Here is a 14,596-nt window from a genome sequence, read left to right as displayed (position 1 = left end):
GTCTTCTATACCTTTCTCTCTCACACCTATCTTGGCTTCAGCCTGAGCGTCCTATTATCATTCCATGTGTATATGTTCTAAGTGTGTACTATTTAATTGGTTATTTTTTTATGGTTTAAAACTTACTATTCCTGTTGTAGACAATTAAATAAAATTAAATTGAAGAACAAATTTTTTTACATTCTAAAGCTGATTGGCTAGCGAATATTTTTGAAAAGATTATAAATAGATGTAAAATGAAAATACCAGGAAAACAGGTTTAGAAGTCATACATGTATTTAATTAAATTAATAATACGATGTCATTTTGCATATTTTTAAAACTTGAGTATAGAGTATTCATTAAAACTAATTTAAGAGTAATATCGATTATTCTTTGTAGCAGCTTTTTATTAAACAGCACAATTTTGTCACGAAAATATGATATTTCCAAGGACATAAAAGGAAGATTTATCGAAAATCACGTTTTTTGCGTAGTTCACTGTATCCTTTCCTTTATACCTTCCGCGTTTCTCATCGTTTTTCATCCCTGTAGCGTAATGTAATTTCAGCTGCATCGGCGTTGTTCTTATTGAAGGGTATGCAGAAAAAAGTATAAATGACGTCGAAACGGAGCAATAAGACGCCAAGATGCTTTCTACAGCAAGGGCCAACACAAGTTTGTGTAAGTAGGATACATCGCTGCTCGTGAAAAGGAGGTAAAAAGTCCGCTGGCTGACACGCGAATAATAACGACGCTTGTGCCGAGATCAAGAACGCGGTTCGCAGATGCAGAAACAGGAGGAAAGGGGATAAAAGTCACGGGGACGTAATAACTTTATTATTTCTCGCGGAGTCTATGCCGAGACGAGGAACAAATGGTTGGATGAAAGCAGCAGTGATTCAATGGAAGTTTACGACTGCGTTCGTTAATACGTCAAAAACACCAGCGACAATTCGATTATTTACGGATTTACTGCACGTCGCGTGACATGACAACGACATTAAAAGCAGTTAAAAAGAGCTAATAAACGAGGAATAATTATGCTTTTTTGGCGTTACCTAATGAAACGGAGCGACATATGTCAAAACGTACTCTGCAACGGACATGTGCAAATTAATTTTGAGCAAAAAGATCGTGAAATAAGAATTAAATTAAATATCGCAATTTATAACATATAAAAACGTACCATCTATAAATACGTATAATAAAAAGTATTATATATGCATGCATGGCATTTGGAATATAAATAAAAAAAAAAGATAAAAAGATTTTGTTAAAAATTTAGGTAGATAAAGAATTGAAAATAATTTTGTCGGACCATTAAAATAATTATGCAGGATCTCAAACATGATAAGCAATTCTGCAAAGAATTTTGACATTCTAGCACTCAATTTGAGCGTCCTACATAATTATTGTGATGATCCAATAAAATTATTTTCAGATCTCTCTGTATTTATAATTAGATTTTTAAACAATCCAAAATTTCTAGCTAAATTTTTATTTTAAATACTTTAGCTAAACTACTAAATCATCCTTTCTGTGTGCAGTTTCTATATGGAGAATGGAATTAGCAAGAATGAGAGCACGTATCAATGGCAAGATTATCGATTGACAATATTTCATCCTTCAAAAGTTTTAACTAAAAGTAAGTTTAAGGTCTCATTCTGGTTTGAATATTATGATAAATGCGTCGCGTTTCGTCGATCGACTTTCCGTCTTTTACGCAAAAGCTGATTACCCTGTCGAGGTGCTCCTGTATACCCGTAGGCTTACGAATCTCTTTATCTTAATCACGAGCATCGATCCGCATGGGGAACGACAGAGGATGGTAGTGCCGTGCCGACGATCGGATAATGCAAATTTAAACGAGTAGCACAATTTAATGGGGTTCGAGATCCGTCGAGATGGTATTTGAGGAGCGCCCTTGTTTTCGGACTACATCGTGCAACATCCTCATCTCGCAGTTGACGACGCATCACCGAGATCTTGTAACGCGATCCCTAGCCATGTCGATCATCTCGTCTTCATTCAGACGGTGGAATGAGACGAGATGTACGGACACGGTGGGTCGCTGTGCCAGGTAGACATAGCGTAATATCGAGAGGACCAGCAAGTATCGATAACGTAGTCCATATGCAAAATAATGGCAAAGATTGAACGATCGTATATGAACGACGACGCGCTTCCGCGCTTTTCGTTTTACATGCAAAACACCGGATAGTGGATGAAGCATGAAATAATATCTGCTATTGCCAGCTCTATCGATTTTTTTACCAAACCAATGGAAAATCTACCGTTCTCCGTCCCTTGATTTTTCTCTTTATCCGTTCAAACAACTGGAAACTGAAAATATAAGCACACGAGATGAAACTTGCGCATGTTGAAAATTGTATAGATATATCAATCGGGTTTTCGTTTCGGAATGATAGAAGGATTTATTATTTTTACAAGTTGTCAACGATATCCAAGAGTTTTCATAAAAATAATAATCTATTCACATTATTCTGCTTGCTCTCAGAAATTCTAGCTCTACTAATTTTTATAAATACGCACATAACAATTATAATTCGTTTAATAATTGATTGTTACAATACAGCAACTTTGCAGTCAATTAATAATCACGACAATTTTCTATTTCCCATAAGAAGGAACGATTTTGTAGCAATATCTAAAACTTTAGCTAGATCTAAAAATAATTTTGTTAAATCATCAAAGTATGATGAGCAATGCTGCGAAACATATTTTTTTATATTTTTTTGTATCTAACCATCGTACATAATTATTTTGATGGTCCAACAAAATTAATTTTGGATCTGTATATCCAGTTAAATTTTTAGATAATTCAGGAAAACCATTCTCTCCGTGCAATCTTTATTTATGAAATCCGAATATATAAATAAATGACATCGAGCAGCGTACATGCATATCGACATAACTCGGAGGCAGATAAAAATGAAGGTACGTGTCTTCCCGGAGACACGACAGCGTAGCTAGCGAGATTCACATTATATTAGCAGAATGCAAAACGGCAGACAATGCCAGTCGCGAAAAAAGGAGCGGATCGTGCTGATACGCGGATAACGTGAATATAAGGGAACAGGGAAAATCTAACGAGCTCGACTCGGCTGCCGAGATCGAGCAAGGCGGCTGCTTGGCTGCTGCCTGCCGACTGTCGCTCCCTTTCTATCTGAAAATCGGGAACAGCCTCGGGGCCCTGAGGCTGGGGCTTCACGGATACCCCTTCGTGCATGCCACCCCTAAACATCGTAATTGGAGTCTACTCCCTTCTTGTACCTAGATTTCACTCTCCTTCGTTTGTCGCGTTCGAACCACGCCGTTCTCGTTCTGTTACGAGCCATGTACAGGGTGTTGCAGATACATACTAGGCAGTACGACGGGTTGCGCGGCAAACTTTGCATGGCCAAACGTGGTTTAATAGATAATGACAGTGACTTTATAAAGTTTATGCTACAAAGTTTTATTATTTATATTATAAAGTTTATGTTATAAAGTCACTATCATTGTCTATAAAACCGTGTCTGCCTATGCAAAGTTTGCCACGCAACCCGTCGTATTGCTTAGTATGTATCTGCAACACCTTGTACATGCGTATAGTTGACGTCGGAGTAGTGAAATATATTTACTTCTTCAGTATATCTGCGTATTATTAATCATATCTAAACATTATACAAGTAGTAATTGGTTCATGTATTTCAAAAGTTAATATGTCCGCAAATCTATCATAAGCATCAAAATTGAAAATATATTCTGAATCTTAGTAACTTTGATACTTTGATCAAAATTATGAAATTAAAACGTACAAATTCGATTTGCTTGTTTATAAAGTCACTTCTTTGATCAAATTTATAATATTCTTCAAAAGGAAGATTCTTGTTTTGAGAGTACATAATAAGTTTTTCTAAAACATTATAATAAATGTATTTTAAGAAGTTAATTTGAAGTATGTTAAGATTATTGTCAGACATTCTTTATTAAAGATAACCGCTTTCTTCCTTAAAAGAAAGCAAATTGAGTAATTATTTTTCTTAACAATAGAATGATATTTTTCTGCGTATATTTATTTTTATAAATGCATAAATTGAAAATGCATAGTTAATATATTAGATCATTTTATTATGTTTAAATATATCTGTGTAATTTATACATAACGTTTCTTTTATTATTGCATTAAATTTTTATAAGAACAAATACATAAATATTACAAAATGAAATTCAAATAATTTGATACCGGCTGAAGTTTGTAATCAAAATGAAAAATTAATATTCCGTATACACCGTATCCATTTATAATTTAAAATATTTTATTGCTTTACATGAATAGCTTTAAAAAAATTGTACAATCAAACCTATCACACTAATCTTTTTAAATTTTTAACATATGCATTACATTTGTTGGTTCGTGTACAGCATATATCGTAAAGGGGCGCAGGAAATCGATATGTAATTTACTCGCTAATACCATTTAATTCGTTGTCAATGTCGCATCATTTCTAGGGTATTAAGTTGGAATTAGCCACTAACCACCACGTGCGACTGTTCTCACAATCTCGATGATATAAACTTGCACCATAAACAATGATAGACTTGACGAGTGTACGAGATTAGTAAATACCCAAATAGATCGTTAAAATTTATCCAAAATCTTAACCGAAAAAGGGAAAAATATTGATAGTTATTGGCAAACTCAAGGATTGTAGAGAATATGATCATCAAATTTCTCCCCCAGTACGTTGAAGACTAATTGAACGATGAACAATAACTGTAGTTCAGCATATTTGTTCTATAGAGATTGCCATTGTTTCGCATACGCAGCACGTACAACTACAAAGCTTGTTAGTTCCTATTTGTCGCAATTAAAGGATTGATAGGTATACAGCAATACACATTGTCTAACTTTATCACCGAATACCAAATTAGAGCTTACAAATTATACAAATATTAATAAATAATACACAACAACGTAATGAAATTACAATCACTTTTAATGGTTTAATTTCCTTAATATTTACACATAGATAAAAATATTAATATAAATTTATGCAATTAATATAACTGTATCGAGAAATAAACATATCAGTTACTTTCATATCAATAAAAACAAGTGACAAAATAAATTTAAATAATTGGAGAGCAAATTTCTTTTTTGCGTATAAAGTGTTCTTTTTTTTGTTGAAAATTAGGAAAAGTAACGCTCGCTTTAACAATGAACAGAAAGAGGAAGTGCATGTGAGGTATTCGTGCTCAGTATAAATTCTGATTTATCGCTATGACGGCCGGTACTTTATGAACTGCGTGCATGTGCGATCGCTGTTTTATAAACCACCCCCTCGGACGCTTCCTGTAGTAATGAGCAGATAACGATAATTGCGGTAATAAACGTAATGGTAAGAGGCTTTCTCTTTTTCTCTCACGCTAACACGCCGCCATCAGGTGCTGCTGTTATTTATGATGACCGGTAATAAATGCCAATTGTATGTAAAAAGGCTTGGCAAGTACCATATTTTAAGCACCCTCAGTTACGAGGCTTGCTACACGCTTAGGTAATCATACGGAAACACGATTCAAGAGTTATCGATTTGTCCATTAAATTTAATATTCCGTTTAGTATTGATGCTACGCAGTAAGAGAATATATATGCGAGATATTTCATTGTTGTAAAATGTTTTAATAACGTATATATTTTGGAGATTAGTATCGAAAATTTTAACATAAAATATCGAGAAAAATTTTTAAGTTAAAAAGGATGAAAACGGAGCTCACGAATTGTGCTTGTAAATGCATTTATGCAATTATAAATTTATCAACTATTATTGATATTTACAATTCAGTTATATAAATTTTCAATATTCAATTCAGTGACTTTTTGTCTTTCATTCTTCTATATGTTATACATATTAAAATATTCAGTTGATTTTGATAGATTGATTCATTAATAGCAAATTTTAATCCATCATTTTAGTAAAAATTTGAATATTGGAGATAATTGCTCCGCAAAATCTTAAATTAAAAATTAGCAAATACATTACAAATCTAAGAATCTAAATCTATATTTATCCTTTCTTGGAATTGGAAAATTAAATACGTACTATTTATTATTATTATTTCTCTCTTTTAAACTTTTACGTTATGAGAAGAGTAAAATTGTGACTTTAATAATAATTGAAAAGATCATCACATTTTTTACAGAAATTAAATTACGTTTTTTAAAATTAAAATTATGTAATTTTATAAAAACTTGACAAGGTAAAAATTAATTTACATAAATTCTTTAATTAAATATTACAAATTTTACCTTTCAAGTAAACATCAGACTTAGGATTTTGTTCTGTAACTTTTAACTTTTGACTAAAGATATCGTTACATTGCGCAAATACAATGTAACAATATCACTAAATTACGCCCAAGGAGAACAAGAAAATCAAAATAATGTCAATTTGACGTCATATTGACGAATTTATGTCATTTTTTGATCATGATAAAAATGACATAAATTCGTCAATATGACGTCAAATCGACATTATTTTGATTTTCTTGTTCTCCTTGGGACGGAATAAGTTACTTAGTTTATGATAACATGGTTTGCCAAAATTAATGAAATGGAAAGAACAGAATATTTTAACTAAATGCATTAAGAACTTTTAAATATTTTATAGCGACAATGACTGCCATACGACTTCGATATTTTATGTCCGCGCGCCGACATTCAAACGAGAAAACGTCTGGCGCCGCGGCGGTTACGATCATTCCTTGCGAGAGCAACTAACTTCACGGTAAACGATTCGCGCGCGCATAATGGCGTCAACTACTCCTCGCACGTACTCCTTCAAAGAAATTATCAAAGAGGTACGCTATTGGAATCGTGAATTATCGTCATAGAGAATAGAATATTCAGTATGTATTTCGCTACGTATTACGTGTTTTTGTGGAGAAACGTACCGTCTGGCAAAGGTATGCGACCTTGGCGGTTGTTTGTGCCGCGCACAGTGCACGCTATTACCTCAAGGTTGTCGCGCCATGATTCGCACGGCGACATTCGGATCGCTCGGACGGCAGGTAATAGCGCTCTGCGTATCGCAATAATTAGGGCTATGGCAGAGAACGAGATGAAACAAGACTGGTCGCCGATCAGTCACGACTAAGACAGCTACGTTTTTCTCTGTCTTACCTTACGTTATGACTACGAAAGTTACGTCTCGTTCCGTCTCGTTCTCTGCCATAGCCCTTATTGAGAAATATTAAACGCGAGCATCCTCTGCGAACAATTGTATAATTAGCATGATCATATCGAGAACGTGTACCTTTCACAGATCAAATTGGATTGATAAGCATGATTTCTAAACATTTCTCTCTCTCTCTCTCTCTCTCTCTCATCTCTTTCGTTCGTTTGATATTTATTCCTTCCGTTAATTCATGAGACAGAAAGCAAGATATATAAATTGTGGTTTGTGGCGATCATTTCTTTTTGCGTTATTCTGTCTCAAAATGGTAATACGTGACTATCGAAAATACAGTATGATATACCGCGAAATTGTAATTAATCATGTTTTCATGAATTATAGATATGTACGATAAAGAAATCTGAGAGGTGGAGGAAGAGGAGGAGCAGGAGCAGGCATCGAGCAATGACACGACGGAGCAATTCAATTAACGTTTATGTAATATACATATATACTTCTCCATACTGCATATTGTATTTGTGAGTATTAAATCACTTTTTATTTTAATGTTGAAATAATGGACTTATAAAATTATCAATCAGATACACATAAACAATACAGTCCGAATATGTGTATATGTCTTATATGTACACATGTATAAAGATAAAATATATGTATATATATAATTCTTCAATTTTTTTCTAATACATTCCATGGCTTTTTTTTTTCCCCACACACACACACACACACACACACACACACACACACACACACACACACACACACACACACACACACACACACACACACACACAATATGAAATATATTAGAAAAGAATTGAAGAAATAAATATATTTTTTTAATTTATAATTATTTCTTTATGATTACAATGAAGTTAAAATTTGTTCTATAACATAATATAGAAGCAAAATTTTATATTATTTATTCTTCTGTTTGATATTTGAATTTATTGCATGTGTGTGTCTATTTTTTTTTTACAATTATTGTAACATTTCAGAAAAGTTAGAAATTCAAATTAAATATAAATGTAAATAATACTTTATGTATCTCCATTATTTATAGATAAATTAAAATAAAAATAAATTAAAGAAAATATTTAATCCTGAATCAATTTTTATAAATGCGAGGATACATTCGCATTTTTGCATACACAGAGCTCACGAAAGAGAAATTTGATCGATGCATTATTTATTTGATATTTACAAATTAAAATACCATCAGGACATAATATGTTAATAATTCTTTAAGTAATATTAATACCAATTATACATTATAATAATGATTAATCCTAGCCATACACACTGTTCTTTTTACCCTTAATATGCACACTTCCTGGGACCTTTTCCATATTTGCTATCATAATTTCCGTAAAAATGGATATATTTCAATTAATTTTTTTTCAATCGATGGAGAACCGATTAAAGAATAAATCTCCATGACGTCCAAAAGTCGATAGAATTAAGGAGCTTTATACAGGTTTAAAGAAAAAGAAAAGTTCAGAAATACGAAAAAATCTCGATTTAAAAATTGCACTGGAGTTTTTGGGACCCCAATGTGTATAGCTAGGGTTAAGTTAAATTTGTTATTTAAAAATAAATTATAAGGGTTAAATAAATCATTGATAAATAGGAAGAAAAAGCCAAGGAAATTAAATAGAATCATAATAAAGAAAACGATTATAATCTTTATGTAAAATTTTTATTTCTTCATGATATCTATATCTATCTTGTACAGGGTATTGAAGATACATACTAGGCAGTACGACGGGTTGCGTGGCAAACTTTGCATGGGCAGACGCGTTTTATAGACAATGACAGTGACTTTATAACATAATCTTTATAATATAAATAATAAAACTTTTTGTAGTATAAACTTTATAATGTATAAAGTCACTGTCATTGTCTATTAAATCACGCTTGGCCATGCAAAGTTTGCCGCGCAACCCCCGTACTGCCTAGTATGTATCTGCAACACCCTGTACATAATAAAGATTACGAGACAATAATTATTTCTTTATTTATTTTTATGTATTTATTTTAAATAGAAATATACATAAAATCATATATAACACATAGGCATTGATGTTGATATTTTTTTACTTTGTAACAAATAGTGTATGTCCTTTATTTTATTTTTCTATCGTACTTTTTCAAAATATACGTATTCATAATAACATTTTTATATCTCTTCAGGATTATATATTGTATAAATTGATGAAAAGAACACTTATAGCTTTTTATTTTAAAATATAATATGAAAATATATTACATTTATGACAAGCATGAATAAAAGAAGCACATTTTAAAAGCATAAATATTCTGTTACATAAAACATTTTATTTAATTTATTTAATGAAAATCACGTCAAAAATTACTAATTATATTCAATTTTATATTACACTGACTTTTTTTTCATTTTTTAAAATAGCTTATCCATATATATAAGATTCATTTTGGATTTATACCAAAGCAAAATATAATGACGTGAGATCCGATAAATGCTTCAGAACGAAACAAAAGAATATTTGATATAGATTATTTAGCATTTAGCTTACTACACATGTTATTTAAAAAAATACACAATCATCTATTATATTTATCTTATATTATAAAAATAATTTTAATAGTAGGTATATCAATAATTATTGTAATAATAAGATGTTATTGGTAAATACGAAAATTGATAAAGGTGTCAAAAACATAAAAAATTCATATTAATAGTATTCATATTAATAGATACTAATTATAATTTATAATTATACATATCTTTTCGGATCTCACGTCATTCATTTTGAAATTCTTATTTGCTACACTTTCTCGAGAGGAGATTCAGGTTGAATATGAATAACAGCAAACCTTATTTTCTTTTGGTTTACGTTTAACAATTTCTATTAAATGTTTTAATGTTTTGTATTTGACAATTTATATTTCACAATTTGACTCTCGATAATATTCGTGAAATATAATAATATTCTTATTCAATAGTTTTTTATCTTAATTCGAATATTTCTTACGTTGCGCATATATGTAAGATAATGTAAGTTTTCTTTGATTTAAATTTCATTTTGCCTGTCAATTTAAGTATTATGTTTATCATTTTTTTATTGAGAACTTAGAATAATATGTTTAATAATTATCTTTTCAGATTTTACATTTGACCCATCGGCCATCGTCGTCGATTTAATTGAATAAACAAACCGCAGCCGGTTTGTCGCGCGTTTTATTTCGGGAGTGCCGTTTAAGTTATCGGACTAATGGACTTTTTTCAAAAACTTATTCGATTGAATCCTTGTTCGAGGCGAGGGAATTACATCTTTGATGTCTTGTTAATATAAGATCTTATTGAGACGGTGCTATAATAGATGGTCACAGTCATTGCAACGTTCTCACGCCAAGTGAGATTTATGAACAATTAGCCCGCGCGCGATTATAGTGTATGTATTATTCGTGAGTGTTTTACGCGAGTGTTCTATGCGGAAGGAGACCTGATAACCCAATCCCGATAAAAGGAGGTCTGCGAGAGGCATCAGGTACCGGCGAAGGAACCTTGGGGTGAGTTTAATTCTTTACTTGCATAAAATTAAATCAATTTAAGATAAATATTTAATCTTGAAGTTTCTCATTATTTGTTAATTTATATATCAATAAAGCTATATCCACAAAACATCAATTTTAGCTTAATTTTATATAGTCTATCCATATATATTGATTGATGGATTGCTTTATAATAAATGAAACAAAGTAATATAATGTGAGATTTGTAAATGTTTTGACGTGAAATAGAAGAATCTTTTATCAGTAAGTGAATAGCTTTGTAAATTAATTCATACGTATGTATACGCATACGATAAGATAAAATTCGCTAAATAACGTGATTTATATTTTTAAAATTCGTTTTTATAAAATACTTTGTAGCTCTTATTTTAAATATTGGAAGATGGTTAATAATTTTAAGAAAATACAAACAAAAAAATTAAAAACGTTTTAAAAAATTATCGTTAATTCTTATTAATAAATGCTAAATCGGTGATCAAATATTAGTTTCTCGCTCGTGAATTTTAATGTTCGCTTTCGCTGGAAATTTAATGTTTATAATATTACAAAATTGCGAGTATATTATGAAAATTATTGCGAAATATTCGGGATTTGGAATTATCGATGGTTATTGCGAAATCAGAATCCGCAAAACGAAATACTTTACCACGTTCTCAGTTTGATATTGGGCATATTTCGCGAATTTACATTAAATATTTGCAGAAAAAATTTCTAAATTACATTCTGCGATAAATAATTAGAACCAATTATGGATACGGCTTGTAGTTAATGTATTTTCTTGCATGATGAAAAAAATGTATATATATTATTTTTTTATACGCGTTAGAACTTAAAATGTTTAACAAACTCTATTATTGAAAGTTAATTATATTTTTAATATATACGTAATTTGTCGTCGATTTCGGCACCGAAATTGATGAACAAAAATTATTGATTATTAAACTTAATTTTTTTAGTTTATTAAAAAAATATTTCAGAAAAATTTTTAATTTTGTTAAAATGATATTTCTTTCGCAAAATTTAAGATACTTAAAAAAATACTTTTTCAATTAAATACAAATTTGATTCTTTAAATAAATGTTACATTTAATATGTGTTATATCAACTTATGCATTAAAATTAACTTGTGAAATGTATAGTCACTTTTGGCGGAAATATATATTTGATAAATTTCTCACATTAAATATCTCGCGGCAGCTATTATATAACATCTTGTTTCCGCAACGTACAATCTTCAATTTCCTTGTAAAATAATTCTTTATTAATAATTTCTTTTCTTCTGTGTACATACTTGGCCTATAATATACTTTAAATATTTATTTAAATAATATATCAAGAAAAATTTTATGACGAAGTTTGAACGCAAAGGTTTTACGTGATATTTGTCAACATTCATTATTTTCTAACTCGAAAAACTATTGTATAACCCTAACATTTTTTTATGAAACATTTTTATTTATTATAATCTTCTGAATATATTACACAAAATACTTAAAATGTTATGGCTGCATATATGCAAGTTAATTTAAATGATAAGATATAACAGTAATCACTAAATATTAATAAAAGGAAAGACCTCCTTCTCTATTGCCTAAGTTAATAATGGGATCGTGAAAATGATGCAATTATTATATATATTATATAAGCCTTGAAACTACTTTGTTCAGGCTTTGAGAAATTATGCAAACTCTAAACATGCCACTGACAGCTTTCGCGAAATTTGAATTATCGTCGCAACTGGTCAGCCTAAATGAGATTCAGCCAATTCAAATAGCTACCTTCTGCAAGTTGTATACTATACATGTAAAGTTTACCTAAACGCAGTTAGCCTCTATGATTGCGGAACTATTGTTGTAACACCACGCAGAGTTAATATTCGTATTCCAACGTCTATTTGGACATTATTATGTGCCGTGCATTGCACGCAGCTCGATAGTATTTATCTTTTTCTCGACGTGCTGTACAAAATTAGTTCTAATTATGCGGCTTTTATGCATTACTTCCTTGGCAGTTGCATCACGTTTTTCGCCAAAGCTACGCACCCCAAGCGCGCGACCGATCTAATTTATCACGGTGACCGGCTGGACAGTCGCGAAATTGCATTCTCGCGAATACCCGTCTGACATAACGTTCCTCTATCACCGTTGAAACTTGCATTTATCACTTGCAGATCGCATTAATGTTACGCGTAATTATCATTGTTATTATCGCGCTGTTGCTAGCAGTTCACGAGTTTAATCAAGCTTTTATTATCGTAAAACGTTTTATCTGCGTAATACGCGATTATAATACGCCCTCGGAAATTTATTACATTTTGTTTTCTTTGTTCGCGAGCTCCCTCTCTCAAATGAGAACAAAAAGAAGTGCAATCCCTCTAATCTAATGCCTGACACATTTTTTTTTAAAAACGATAATGGTTTTCTTAGGATCAAGCTTTCGCATCGTATAAAACATATTTTTCGTATACCTTGCGTTTGGCAGATTTACATATTGTAACGAAGATTTATGGTCCTCCTGTTTGATCTTGCTCGTGCAAGTTTATATTCATTAACCGTTCCACGAAATAAGACACGCAATAAACTTAACGCGCTCCGTTTAGAACGCCTTTATGAAAGAACATAGTTATATTTGATGAAAAAAAAAACACGTTTACATCATGCGTGAACTAAATGAGCTCGACGTGGCGTGCAAGGTCTCCCAATAAACTGATTTAGTGTTGCCTGAATATGAGACATTTGGACGTGCGGGAGCGCCTTTGATTTTGTTACTCGGCACAGTTCGCGCCGATATTTTGCAATGTACCTTGCATAGTTTATTGTTTCCATTTCATAAATTACATTCATTTCATAAATTACATGGCACGACTCGCGAAACGTCATTTACACGGAAAACAGACTTCGATAGTTACCTTAAATTCGATTCGCGGACGAATAGATTTCACGCGTGTGCACAAAATACGTCAGAATTCCAATAGGGCAATTACTCGTTAATTCAAATAGGCAAGTTGTGTCATATGAATTTGAAATAGAGTAAGCATATTTAATTTGCGGTTATCGTGTATAATCGCTGGCTATTATTAATCATTACGTTTAATTATCCAATGATGGAATTGGTAGAAATTTATTCTGATGTTCTGTCATATCGTACCTAATTATCACTATGTAATAATGCTTTGTCACGTATATACAGGACGTTTTATAGTTCAATTTCATTCTGTCGTGATAAAAATTTAAGAAATATTTAAACTTGTTAATTATTTTAAAATTATTAATTTTTAAAATGTTTAAGGTAATTAATAATTCTGTTTTATAATTTATATATTAGGTTATTATTTAGAGAGAGAGAGCATCGTGTTGCGTTGTACTTTTTGAGCAACGTGCTGCTTCATTTCTTTTATTTCGTTCTTTCTAGCAGTTATTATCATCTATTCTCGTGGTGCGTTATGTCCGTGTGTTTCGCGAGAGAGTTTAGCAGCAGCAGCATATTTCGCTGCATTCGGGCTGTCTGATTTATGACCGCGACCGACCATGCAGTTTATGAAACTGTATGTAACTCGCGCGCAATACTCCGGATAGATAATACGTTCCATCGTCACTTCTGACTTCTCTACACTATCTACATTCCATTGGGAACGCACACAATAACATCAAATGCTAGATCGATAAACAGTGGTCGATGTTCTCGAAGCGTAAAAAGTGAATAAATTGCTAAACTTGATTAAAACGTGTGTAATTCACTTGCAAAGCGATTGACAGTATATTACACATTCAAAGCGCTTGCCGCTAGATTGCTTCGGAAGTATCGTGATAGTAACACGATGAATAAAATATGAATATGAATGCGGAACGGCGAGCTTGCGC

The sequence above is a fragment of the Trachymyrmex cornetzi genome, unplaced genomic scaffold, assembly GCF_001594075.2.
Source record: "Trachymyrmex cornetzi isolate Tcor2-1 unplaced genomic scaffold, Tcor1.1 scaffold104, whole genome shotgun sequence".
Classification (NCBI taxonomy): Eukaryota; Metazoa; Arthropoda; class Insecta; order Hymenoptera; family Formicidae; genus Trachymyrmex; species Trachymyrmex cornetzi.
This window is presented reverse-complemented; position numbering follows the sequence as displayed.